At 40.4% G+C, this 14,169-nt stretch overlaps 1 protein-coding gene across 2 annotated transcripts in view; it reads left to right on the top strand.

Annotated features, from left to right (window-relative positions):
• Positions 1-14,169, top strand: part of lrfn1 (leucine rich repeat and fibronectin type III domain containing 1) — a 112,483-nt gene that overhangs the window by 76,989 nt on the left and 21,325 nt on the right. For both annotated transcript variants that reach the window (XM_027014882.2, XM_027014883.2), the window contains exon 2: positions 8,582-8,667. The gene's annotated coding sequence lies outside the window, so the exon portion shown is untranslated. The remainder of the gene's footprint in view (positions 1-8,581; positions 8,668-14,169) is intronic.

The following is a 14,169-nucleotide window of genomic DNA, read 5'->3' as shown; positions in this document are numbered from 1 at the left end:
ATTAGCAAAGCCATCTGTCTGCACTCTTAGGGAGGCAACTGGAGCGTTACTAAGAGACTCGTGTCAGTAGTCTCCACAGACATACAGAAGAAGCAGAGAAGCAGAGCAGAAAGAGCTAAAGAGAACAAATATAGAGCAGAGAGAGATAGTGAGAAGCAGACAGAGACAGAATTAAAGACAGCAAAGAGATGGAGAGAGCAAAGAGATTGTTGGAAAGAGCAAAAAAAGAGAGCAAAAGAGACCAAAGGGAGTGAGAGAGAGGAACTGCAGAGATAAAGAGAGCAGATAGAGAGAGAGGGAGTGAGAGAGGTAGAATGAAACCAGTTTTGGACAGTACCAAAAGAAATCTAATTAATCACTGTACCTTTTTCAAGAATATTTATTCGAGCATCTCTAGAATATCTTTTTTTTTTCTTTCCAATACTCAACATTTTAAGGTAAAGTTTTTTACTTCTGAGGGAGGGAGAGAGAGCAGACAGATAAATTGCTGTTCTTTCTGAGGCAGTGACAGATTGGCAGATGGCTTTGGCTCATGTTGATCTCCTGTTCAGTGGCTTTCTGGGCCTGACAAGGTAAAGTTTATGCAGGATAAAATGTCAGCAAGTTGAATGAAAAGGTCAGCTTAACTGGTCCAGGAAAACAATGCTGTCCAAGTGGAGCAAGAGTCACACTTTCAGGGAGGTTTACATGGCTCGAGGCTCAACAGCAGCTCTGAGTTTAATTCCTTGGTAACCTTGGTAACACCACCTCCTCTACCAGGTGAGCTACACAGGTGCGCTTTGCTTACATATTCAGGTGTTTCCAAAGAGTTTATCATATTATACTGGAACATTGTAGAAGGGTACAATGTTCTCATCTGTGAATGTTACTAAGCGGGCACTGTGAATGAGTGCAGGAAATCCTTTACGGAAAGGGTTATCAATCATAAGTATCTTTTGCTCAAAATATTTATTCAACATATTTGAATATATTACAAATATTCATTGTTTGTTTCACTTTGTACACAGAGCAGAAGACTCAGTATCTGCTTCATTCTGATGAATGGAGGGTCTCGTTCCTGAAGCACTCTCAAAAACGAAGGGAGTTGCTTTCGGTCTTTGCTTGTGTTCTCTTTTGATTTGGACTCCTCGTAAGAGCCACTTGGTCTTTGCTGGCTACGTTTGGCTCAGTTTGTGCCCCGTTAAAAGTAGATAGGAACCCACTGGTCTTTGTAGGAAAGTCAGTACTGCTGTGGGTACTCTTCTGCTTGGCACAGCGCTGCGATCCTTTTATCTGCTGCAGTCTGATGAAAGCCGTTCACTTGGACACAGTGTTCTGCACTGCTAGCTAATGCTTCTGCACAGTGAGTGAGTCATGAGAGGCAAGGGGACAGTACTGACCTTAGATAGGAAAGGCGGAGAGCAGGACTGAAGGTGGAGAAGAGAAGGGGGGGGGGGGTTGGGGTTTTTCAGTGCCATATCCTGCTATACAGTACAGTATCTCAGTGGCAACCCATGTCTTATTAAATAAGGCACAAATGTAAATGTGGAGCATATAAACACTTTTACCAATGACACTCCCTACCAGCATGCCCCGAGAATGCTGCAACACCAAAATCTTCCCTCAGGAAAGCAGTGTAAATCCACCTTAATCTTGTTGGGCTTCCCGGGGTGTGATATTGCCTGAATACACCTTTGCCCCAAGGCAGACAAAATGCTGAGTCTATTCCCATTCTAAAGCCCAGTAATGATGTACTGATATATATATATATATATATATATATATATATATATATATATATATATATATATATATATATATATGTGTGTGTGTGTGTGTGTGTGTGTGTGTGTGTGTGTGTGTGTGTGTGTGTGTTTGTGTGTGTGTGTGTGTGTGTGTGTGTGTGTGTACATTTCCAACTGATGCTGCCTGTGTCTGTGTGTCTAAAAACTGAAAACGAGGCACAATTTGGTACAAAAGAAAGTGTTTATATATGTGTGTGTCGAAATCAAAGTCAAATTAAAGCTGCCTTACAGATGTTCAGTGTGGCACCTGCCATATTACTGAATCAGCAGAACTCATGCTTTCTTACGGTTTTGAGTCTTCTTATATCATGCAATGGCTCCTAGACAGTGAGACAGAAATACAAAGAGGAAGAGGTGGAAAGGGGAGAGAAATAGTGGGGGAAGAGACAGAAAGAGAGATAGAGAGAGAGGAAAAAAGAAGGATGGAGAGATGAAAGTAAAGGAGGGGCGGAAGAGAATAGGACAGAGACAGCTATGATAAGATGAGGCAGACACTTCTGCAGATAAAAATGTACCTGCCTCATCCTCTGCTGACCTCAGAGTTATCTCACTAGACCAGGCGTGTGTGCCGATATGTAGCCATGTAGACCGAGTAGGTAGACATTTCTGCCACTATGCCAACTGCTTGTTTCCACATCTACTTGCAGCTAGCAGGTAAATGGGGATGTTGAGCTCACTACTTACTAAGGGGGATAAATATAGTACAGTCTAACCCTATAATACATAAAGAGAGAAACATATGCATGAATGGTGGTCTCAGCCATACTGTTGTTCTGAAAAATGTTATAATTAGGAGTTCTCCTATCATCAGCACCTATCATCAGTTTTCAAACACTTGAGCTGCTATTGTATTTTTGCATTGGTTTATTAAAGTTCACAACACTGAGACATCATCAATCCACCTACAGTACATAATTGTTATGGAGAGAGCTACAGTACTATTAAGAAGCCATAGTATATTCTGCTTGTAATGTATTCCAATCCCTAACACCCTCATTCCATGATGTCATGAGCGAACAATGTGCAGACAGGAAGGAAGCAAATGTGAGTCTCTGAATGAAAATGTTTAATGAAACAAAAGTGCACTAATAACAACTAAAAGTGCACTAATAACAACAAATGATAGCCAACGTAACATCACTGACCGGCAATTGTGAACACAACGGGTTTATAAAGCGACAACATAACCACATACCAACACACAGGTGACATGGCAAATGAGGCTCAACACACCTTTATGGGGCGTGGCACACAACCAAAACATAACACATGCTACAGAAAAGCAGAACATAAACAAAAGGCCACATGAACATCACAGCTGCTAGATGGAGGCAGCTGTGGAGGGTGCACCATCACACCTGAATTCAGTTCTAAATAGACTAAGAACATTTTATATGTATTTTAAGTCATCATCAACAACAACAGTGTCAAGGTACCGTCATTCTGCCGACAGTTACTGGCATTTGTCGGCGGTGAGCAAGTCGATTTTGCATATGTTTCTTTTGTGTTAGCACATGTCAACGTTCTGTTTGACCACACCTCCCTCAGGTGGAGTGTATCAGTATCAGTCTATCAGCAGCCACACCACCTAGAGGTTATCATGACACTATGTTTCGTCTTATTAAAGCCTGTTTAGTTTCCTTGACTAGTTGTGAGTCATGGATGTTACGTTGGCTTAATTTGTTGTAGTTAGCGCACTATTGTGTTTTTTGTTTGTTACTTTCATTAAACACTCCAGTTGGAGACTTGTGTTTGTTTCCCTTTCTTTTTGTCTGCACCTTCATCACCTGAGACAAACAGCAACAATAATAATAACTCTAATAATCATAAAAACTATTTGCATGCATGTTATGTGTCTTAGTGAGCTGCTATTTAGCTCCTTTTGAATGCTAATCCAAAAAAAAATTTAAAAAATGAATATTAATAATATTACGAAGAGTACTCAAACTTGAGGCTAAACCAGTTCATGGGATATTATTTGCCTAATGACTAATACTACTACTCACTTATGGCCCTCTATTTAGGGCTTTCCAAATTCACCAGTGTTTTTAGTATCTTGTGCTGAAGTATCCACTTAATTGCAATAGAGTGCTGAGACTTCTCTTTGTAAAATATTGCGGACAGATGCACCCAAGCGTATCCAAGGCTACCGTCCATCATGGTAACTCCGTCTCATACATAATTGAGCAATATGTAAGTGAGCTGCCTGATGCAACATCCCTTATCCTCCCACTCGCCATGCTGTTAGTGTGTACGTAATCTTGCTTGGCATGTGTACTCTGCTAGACTTTCCTTCCTGTTGAGAGTGCATCTCCAGAGTGCGGCATGGAATCAGACGACCTATTGAAAATGACGAATGTGAGTTTTGACGCTACTATAGAGACAGAAGTCACAATTATCAGTCACTTCATATACATTTCTGTGTTCTGCTCCTTGTTACACTATAGAGCAATATGCAGGCCAGTGAAAGCTTTTGGGTTTTGCACTCCACAGGATCTAGACCTACTGAGTTGTTTACGCTTTTTTTGTTGTTTGTTTGTTATTTTTCTCCTCTCGGGTAAAAGCAAGGGAAGCAGATGCTGCAGCACAGGGTGGAACTGGCTGGTGTTCCAGATCAGACACCTGGCAGAGAAAAAGCTTGACGGACTGTCAGTGTAGGCCAGAGTGAAGGCAGCTGTGCCTCAGAAACACTGCCTTTATTCCCTCAAAGGGGAGGGACTGTTCCAGTACAGAATTCATCAGATTAAAGGGAGAATGCAGAGAGAGGGATGAAAGGTGATGGTAGAGTGACTCATACAGAAGATAAAGTATATTAGAGGTTGATCAGAAGAGAACAGTATAGGTGTCACTCTAAAAGTGTTTATAGATTTGGTTGTATTTTAAACACCAATCAGTAATATTAAAATATCAACAAACAAAAAAAACTAATATCCCTGCATCCCTGTATTCCTGCATTCAATGTTCTCTTTCTTAGTCATAAAGGCAGACATGCTTGGAGATGTGCTTTCTGTAACGGCCCGAGTGCCGCAGGGCACGGAATAGGATGCACATCCTCCCTTGACATTAACAGACGTTTATTGACAAACAACGAATACAATGATGGCACTCATACTTAACATAAATGGTGAACATGAACATGAAGCTAACTAGTGTGAATATTAGCAATGACAACAAGAACAAGGACAAACATGAACAATGACCGATAATACTGCACACACCAGCCTGGGTTTAAATACATAGACATAACGAGATTAAAACCAGGTGCAGGTGTGTGCAGGCATGGTTACAAACACGGAAAAACAAATAAGACCACTGCACGCGGCGGGTCAAACCACATGACTTGCGGAAGGAGCGCGTTCTGTGACAGAACCCCCCTCCAAGGGGCGCTGCTCTTGACGCATCCTTCATGGAAACGCGAACCCCAGGCCGCCATGAATACATGTACACAAACATAAAAACGACAATGCCTGGCACCCACCCAACACAAGGCTGGTAGCCTTCACCCTGGGAGGTCTCTCGACACATGAGGGGGAAAGGCTGAGTCCGTACCTCTCCCAGAGCAGTCTGCAAAATGCTCCTTGGTGGGTCCATTGGCTCCAAAGGTGTAGCTATGATGTCCAGCAGTGACCACCCCTTCGTAGGGACCCAGCCTGGACCTATGATACATAGCACCCACACACACAACAAATAAACGGGTACACACAACAAATAAACGGCCCTGTGAACACATACAAAAGGTGCAAGTACACACAAAAGACTGCACCTACAGATACACATATAAGGCTCTTTAACAAAGCACCTGCTGAAATCGCAGGCGCTGGAGGCATGTCTCTGGCCCCACTAGACACGTTGAGGGGCACGTCCATCCCAGCTCCTAACGTGCTCCTCCAGACAATGGTCCTCCTTTCACCAACCACCCAAGGAGAGCCCCCGAGGCAGTCCTCCTCTAGGGCTTTGGGCAGACCCCTCCAGTACTCCTGGTCTGTCTGTGGAAGAGGAAGAACACAGGCTTTTTCCACGTTAGCCAGGGACCTAGCCAGCTCCACCAGACCACTTAAACCGTGGTCTCCATTTAGCCACTCAGATCTCGGTGGTCCCGAGAAATTCCAAGAGGCATTCCCCTCCTCCGCCGATGTGACCACCAACACCTGTAAGGGTCTTCTTCCCACCATCTGGGAATCCAGGCAGCAGCTTGGGATGTACCTATGCGCATTCCCATAGGAAGTCCGTTTTCTGTTGAAGGAGCTGGCGTCCTGTGGTGGTCGATCATTTTGTAACAGCCCAAGTGCCGCAGGGCGCGAAACAGGACACACAGACTCCCTTGACAGTGACAGACGTTTATTGACAAACAGCGAATACAACGATGGCCTCACACTTAGCATAAACGGTGAACATGAAACTAACTAGTGTTAACAACAACAACAACAACAACAACAACAACAACAACAACAACAACAACAACAACAACAACAACAACCACAACGGCAAACATGAGCAATGACCGACAATACTGCACACACCAGCCTGGGTTTAAATGCATAGAGATAACGAGATTAAAACCAGGTGCAGGTGTGTGCAGGTGTGGTTACAAACACGGAAAAACAAACAAAACCCTCCCACTGCATGTGGTGGGCCAAACCACATGACTCGTGGGAGGAGAGTGTTCTGTGACACTTTCCTTCCTAAACAAACATGGCACTTTCCAAATAAAGAAGGCTAAAAATTAACAGTCAATACTAAATATTAATTTATCAGCTTTGGGCTTCTTTTGTTAGGGAAGGAGACCTGACTCACTGTAATCTCATCACGCATTCTAAAGCAAGGGGAAGAGGGAGCTTAACATACCACTTTATGAATTTTGCATTGCCTGGATGAATGGTTGTGGGTGACACACTTTGAAATTGTATTCAGAATTACAAATTGATGTTCAGTAGGGGCTTGTCCTGCCAGTTGAATGGAGAGGAGAGGAGAAGAGAGGAGAGATGTGCTTTGAGAGAAAGAGAGAAAAACAAAGAGAGAGAGCAAGAGAGAGAGAGAGTGAGAGAGAGAGACAGAGAGCTATGAGACTCAGTGGACCTTGACTCATCTCATCCTTTCTCCTCAAAACAACTGAAAAATGTTCTCTTCACAAAGCGTGCTCATCGCACATGGGCACCATGGCCTTCAGTGACAATTAATCTCATCAACTGCAGTTTGCTGTCAATTGCTCTAGAATGCCATTTACAACCTTCAGCTCTGCCAGACTGAGGAATGGTTGCTACCCCAGTGTCCTCAACCTTCTGAACCAGGTAATCAGCAAAGCATCTTAGGTGAACCCATAGGTCGACACAATATGTCTCAACATATTCAAAATTGCTGGCCTGGATGTCTGGCACCACACTCATGTGCCACACACGTGCACATACATATACACACTTGGAAATATATCATATATAATATATCATATACCATATATACCACCTATAAACTCTGCTGAAACTGCTGCTCAAATTAAATGTACAACCCTATCATCAAACTCTCAGGCTACTATAGTTGTTAATACCACACTACATTTGCACTACATCACTACAGCATTTGGACTACATCACTATTATGGACAGTGTATGGTACTGCACGCTGATGTACATACGTACTGCACATTTGTATATTTGCACAGTACTGCAGTTCCACTTTACCATCTCTGGACTACAGTGCATACTACCTGAGCCACAGACCTCCACTACCAACAATATTCCCTTCCATATTCAAAGACGATGTGCATTTAGCCAAACAGTTGTTTACCTCTGTACCTGGTCCTAGCTCTTCTTTCTCTTTTCTCTTATGTGTGTGAATTGCAATTGTAAATACATATAATAATATATGTAAATTATATGTGTAAATGATATGCATATGTAAATGATATGTTCATGTAACTATATGTAACAAAACTTTGCAGTGAATCTCTTTATACTCTTTATAACCATAACAACAATATTCATATTTGCATTCATATTTGTATTGCTGGGGCATGGCGAAAAGAAAATAATTTGTGAGAAATGTGTTACCCTATAGCCTAAACTCAAAACACTTATTATAACTCATAATAATATTTTTAATTTTTCATCCTATTCCACTTTCATATCCTGTACCCCCTCCTGTTGGAATGGCACAGTGATGAAATTTTGATGATAGAAAATGCTATTGCCATGTCATAGAGACTGATAGTGCCTCAGTTTTCTTCCATTATTGTGCTGTTTCATTATGATGTTTTCTATTATATTCGGATGTTAGATAAGCAGTGCTCCTATGCCTTTAGGCTTCAAAACAATGGTGCAATAGGCTTCAGCAAAGCGTAACTGAATGATTTGTACTGAATGATTTGTACTGAGTTCTGAATAATTTGTTTGCAACCTCCTGCTCTTCTCTTCTGCATACTATGTGATCATTCCCTGTACTTCTTTCCAATTAATGGAATTAGAATTTAGAAATATGGCATTGTTTTTATGTGATCACAGGTAATAGAATTAACTCTGCATTATAATAGGCAAATATGCCATGAACAGAACAAGGCAGAGCTACAACAAAACACCTATTCAGTAAAAAAGAAATAATAAATTTGAGGTAGAGGCACCTAAATGTGACAATTGCAACATTCTTAGTGTTGAACAATAATCTCTCTCTCTCTCTCTCTCTCTCTCTCTCTCTCTCTCTCTCTCTTTCTCTCTCTCTCTCTCTTTCTCTCTCTCTCTCTCTCTCCCACTCTCTCTCACACACACTATCTCTCCCTCTCTCCTTCACTCTTTTTATTTTTATTCCAGGTTGCATTGATCTTATTACCCAGAATTCCCCAAGAGAACACTATGTTTGCTTGAGATGAGTTACAAAGGAAGAGCCTTCATCTCTGGTGAGTGTTTTACACAAACAGACACACTTCACTTTCCTCCACCTGTCTCTCCACATTGTTGAGGGCCACTATAAGATTTGGAGGCTGTTTTCCCCATATGAGTTCTGCTCTTAATGCTGGAGCTCGACCATGTTTACTGGCTGGTGGCTGCACACTAATAATGCCACTTGCCGAAGCAGACAGTAATGCTCTCAGTGCCGATCCATTATTTCGATCCGCTGATTTGCTGGCTAATTAGTCAGTTTGCTTTCGTCCAGGAGTCGTTTGGCAACCCATAGCGAAGGTTTTGCAACCTGCTCACCAAAGTCCAATTTTATGATACTTTAAAAAGGATGTGGACCCATGGGAATGTTATAATACCATCATCTTTCTTCTGCATGATTTCACTTCATTTCCCAGCAGGGGGAATCAGACTAGTGGAAACATCCAGTGGACCAGTTTAATCTTGGTAAACAAAACCTGGTGCTTAAACAGTTCTATAATCTCAAAGGTTCTGTGGTTCCATTGAAGAGTTAGAATGGGGTATTTGCCTAAAGATCCATCTATCTAATGGTGGGATTAAAATATATTACAGTATGAAACAAATAATTAAACCATTTAATTTATTTTAACATCTTTAGCTTGAGAGAGTACAAAGCAGAGACTGAACCCATCATATTCCTTTGAATATTTTTGGTTTTCTTTGTTTTTTTGAGCGTGTATGTGTGTATTAGTTTGTGTGTATGGCCTTTTTTTTTTAACCTTGAATGATAACAAGGAATGTAATTCAAGAATGTATATAAAACATTTGTTTCCAGTGGATCTCGCTGATGTACAATTTTATATTGATCATATGACTACACAATATCCAAACCAATGACCTGTTAATATTTAGTAAAAAACAAAACCTAAGAATATTTAGATAATGTTAATGTATTCAGCATCAGTATACTCATTAATCTGGCAAGATTAGGCCAGATAGGTTGCATATTCCAGAGGCTTATCTGGATGTAGCTGCTGGGTTTGATATTCATATTGATAAATATGTATGTTGCTCTGGATAAGAGGGTCTGCCATATGCTATAAATGAAAATATATGTCATTCACTTATATATCTTGTCCTTGTTGGTGGTTGGTAATTGGAAATTGTATCTAATTGGTCCACCAGGCCTGAGCCTGGTTCTACTGCAGCACTTTCTGCAATGCAAGTAGCTTTCCTACTAAACTGAATTCAAACTGCTTTAATGTTTATTTCACATCCAAAAAGCCACTGAAGTATATGTGGAAAGTGTGCACTCATTAAGTATTTACACTTCTCTGACAGGAATAACATAAAAGCTTAGTGCATTATTCATATAGAAAACTTGGCTGGTGCTGTTGAACTGCATTACTGGCATATGTGTATAATACTGACCCTGAGACGAACATTATGGAAACTGTGGAAATAAAAGCACCATGGGTTTCACAATCAAATTATTTCCATATTCCTAGATTAGAACTCTCTTCAGCACTTCACCAAAATGTCTAATGGCACTAACGCTGGAAGAGACAAGATTGTGCTAACTTATTTCCATTTGAAATGGTGAGCAATACCATACTGGGTGACTCATCCCTTTAAGTTACATAATACTTAGTAGTCCTCTGAGTTAATTAAACAGCTTTACCTGCCTTCTTATAATATAATTATAATAGTTTTGCCCTGATTTCTACCACAGAATCCATAAAGGGTAATGTTAGCATTGCTAATAAAGACTGAATCCCAGTAAAGGACAGTTAGCATTATGCAGATGAGATCATGCTAACTGGCTATTTGCTAGCAGATTTGGGTTAAGCATTCTTTGCCTACATTTGTGGTATATGTTTTTTATGGCAGTAAGCTACCACCCACAGACCATGTGGCTAAGCTCCTGCAGCCCCCCTACATCCATGTACAATGCCATTCATAAAGTTCATCATATTTACCAAGTTGATAAGAAATTGGCATTGATTCATATCATAGCTAAAAGACTTAATGTTTGTCTGTTAATCGGATGACACACATAGTCTTTAAACTTGTTTTTACATTTACATTTACATTTACAACATTTGGCAGATGCTCTTGTCCAAAGCAACTTACAAAAGTGCTTTCTCATAGAATATCCTAGTACAGTACAGCAGGTTAGAGTCCAACATACCAATGAACTAGAATACTGTAGAATACAGGGATCAATGCTGATACCTAGAAGTACAAAATACATAAGGTCTATCTTAAACAATGATAAGTGCAATAAACAATAAGTGCTAGAGTTTGTTAAACATAATAAACAATACCCTACAATAAGTATTAAATTAGTCAGTTAATATGTGAGCAGTGTCAGTTGTCCTTTAAATATTCTGCAAATAGATGGGTCTTCAGTCTGCGTTTGAAGACTGTAAGGGACTCTGCTGTCCAGACAGCAAGTGGGAGTTCATTCCACCATCTTAGAGCCAGGACAGAAAATAGTCTCGATGCTTGTCGTCAATGAGTCCTGAAACAAGGTATTTCAAGGTGAGCCGTACTTGAGGTTCGAAGTACTCGAGGTACGGACCGGGCTTTAACCATTGACCTCATGTATAAAGGGACTGGTGCATTTTTGGCTTTATAGGTAAGCACCAAGGTTTTAAATCTGAAACGTGCAGCTACTGGGGGCCAGTGAAGGGAGCGCAGCACTGGAGTAACATGTGTAAACTTAGGAAGATTGAAGACCAGTCATGCTGCTGCATTCTGGACAAGTTGTAGAGGTTTGATGGCTCTTAGAGGAAGACCAGCAAGTAGCGAGTTGCAGTAGTCTAGCTTTGACATCACAAGAGACTGCACAAGCACCTGGGTAGCTTCCTGCAAGAGAACGGGCCAAATCCTTTGTATGTTACAAAGGAGAAATCTGCAAGACTGGGTTAGATTAGAAACATGAGTTGAGAATGACAACTGGTTGTCCAAAGTTATGCCTGGGCTACTGGCAGCTTTGGATGGTGACACCAGGGAGTTCTCGAAGGAAACTGTGCACAGTTGTTCACAAACATTCAGACACACACACACACACATACACTTGCAGACACACATACACACGTGGGGTATCTTAGTTTAAAATCCAGTTCAGCTAGGGAGCTGAGAAAGGGCAAGAGCAAGTGAGCAAACACAAACTTGGAAGGAAGCCCGGCCCTCATCATTTCAAAACGACTCTTGTTTTCCAGAGTATGAGTGCTGTTGTTGCACTGAGACTGGGGAAGATAGCAAAGGCCCCATGGTGACTACTTCAATTATAAGTAAAATAATTTGCTGTTTGCTTTTGGCCCACAGATACTTGCCTATAGGTCACACTGGTTAAATACAGTCTAGCTTCAGCTGTTCAAACTGTCTGGTAAAGACGCCACTAAGGCAGTGATGTTAGGGGATGGGCTTTCATTGATTCTCTCAAGTGTCTCATGGTACTAACCAGTCAGAATGAGCCCAGTGATTTAGCAAGGGATTGCTTATTTTATGACTAGCATAGGATCACTTTCCGGAATAGGTCTCAGCAACCTATCAATGTTTCATGGCTCTTTTAGAAGAGGAAAAGTCCAATATAGCTGTACAAATCTTACTGGCTACACCATTACCCAATTCCATTGTCCCATTCAGAAAATTCCAGAGCATGTAAGACAGGTACCATCAAGTGATTCCATTATTGCACCTTCGTGTGTCTGTGCATTACATAGACTTGGAGAGAGAGAAAGGCACTGTATGTTGACAAAGAAAAAGAGAGGAGTGTGTGCAAAAGAGAAAGAGTGTATAAAATATAAATAGCCTTTGGAAGAAAGGAAGAGAAAGAAAAAAAAGATTAGATGTGTGTGTTAGCGAGAGGTATTTGTGTGTGTGTGTGTGAGAGAGAGAGAGAGAGAGAGAGAGAGAGAGAGAGAGAGAGAGAGAGTCTAAACTTGCTGTCTAAACACCTCCTGTCCACATCCACACTTTTCCAAAAAGACCCTAGCCCTCTAGCTAGCCAGTCTGGCTAATCGTCACCTAATAGCAAGGTAAATATAACAAACTGTAAGATGTCTCATAAGCTACCTTTGGCAAGAGCTCTGAATATTCCTACAGACTGTACTAATCACAAAGTGATCACCAAGTCCAATGCAATGTTTGTGGCTTTTGTTATATGCACAATATTTAGCTGATATTAAATACCTAAGCATAAACATAACACACAAACCAAGTAGGACAGACCCGGAGCAAAGAAGAACAACTGTTTATGATGTATTTTTGCATGCTGAATCTAAATATGTTTTCAGGTTTTTTTTTTATTATTATTATTATTTTTACCTATTTTTGTACCTATTTAGGTGTACATGTATGGCATTTAGCAGACGTGATCCACCAAACTGTTTTTAGCAGTGTGCTTAGAACCGATTATACTCATATATCATTATGCATAGTAGGCCTATAAAAATTAGTACCAAGGAAAGATCCCCTCTGTGTTGGCAGACTATTGCTGGAAACTGAAGCAGGATGTTCCTGAGGTCAAATATTCGCAGAATACATACACCTGTACAAGACTACATATTTTTCTGTGTAATAACAGCCTTATTTATGAATGAGTAATATGTAGTTATTGTAAATTTCACTTAAAAATCATGTCTCACGGAGACATCTGTAAAACAGATTTGAATTCGGTGTATAAAGAACTATGGGGACCACATGTTTTGATATATATTTTTTATTATATTTTTAGTGTTATTAAAGGAGTTCCATTGAAGTAACTCACTTACTCTTTTTAATAGTTACTTTCTTACTTTTGCTAAGTAATAATTTAAATGACTACTTTTACTTTTACTTAAGTAATTATTATTTTAAAGTAACAGTACATGAGTACAGTTTTTGGATACTCTACCCACTTCTGGCCCTGTCTCACTCCCACTCGACACAGCTCTCGCCTACTCCCATTCCACACAAACCTCTCCACCTCATTCCTACCCCACACAGCCCTCCCCTACTCCCACCCCACATAGCTCTCTCCCACCTACTCCAACTCCATACAGCCATCTCCCACTTCCACCCCATATGGCCCTCTCCCACTCCCCAGTTTGTAAGAGAACATTACCTGGGTTTCGCGTATCATGAGCAATATAGCACTCTCTCCCTTCCACACTTTAAATCACCAAAATAAAATTTGTAACTGTTACAAATTTCATGAGAATTAGTCATCACTGAGTTATGTGAAATTAAATGATTTATGAATCATAATTTTATGATGTTAATGTGACAAATGAAAAATAAATGGTGTAAATGTATTATATTTCATAAGACACTGTTGATGTATTGCCATTTTATAAGTACTGGAATTATAAATTAGTCAAATGTAGTACTATTTGGGCTAAATGAGTCTTGTGGGAATGAAGCCTCTCGTCTTTTTTCTTGAACAGTACAAAAAATAATCTTGCTTGTGAAAATTGCTAATTGCATACGACTTAACAACACATCAATAATCATCATTAAGTATAATTATTTGCTCCTTATGGTGACACCGC

Source organism: Electrophorus electricus, chromosome 15, assembly GCF_013358815.1.
Source record: "Electrophorus electricus isolate fEleEle1 chromosome 15, fEleEle1.pri, whole genome shotgun sequence".
Classification (NCBI taxonomy): Eukaryota; Metazoa; Chordata; class Actinopteri; order Gymnotiformes; family Gymnotidae; genus Electrophorus; species Electrophorus electricus.
The sequence above is the reverse complement of the archived record's forward strand: the minus strand, read 5'-3'. Positions and strand labels throughout refer to the sequence as shown.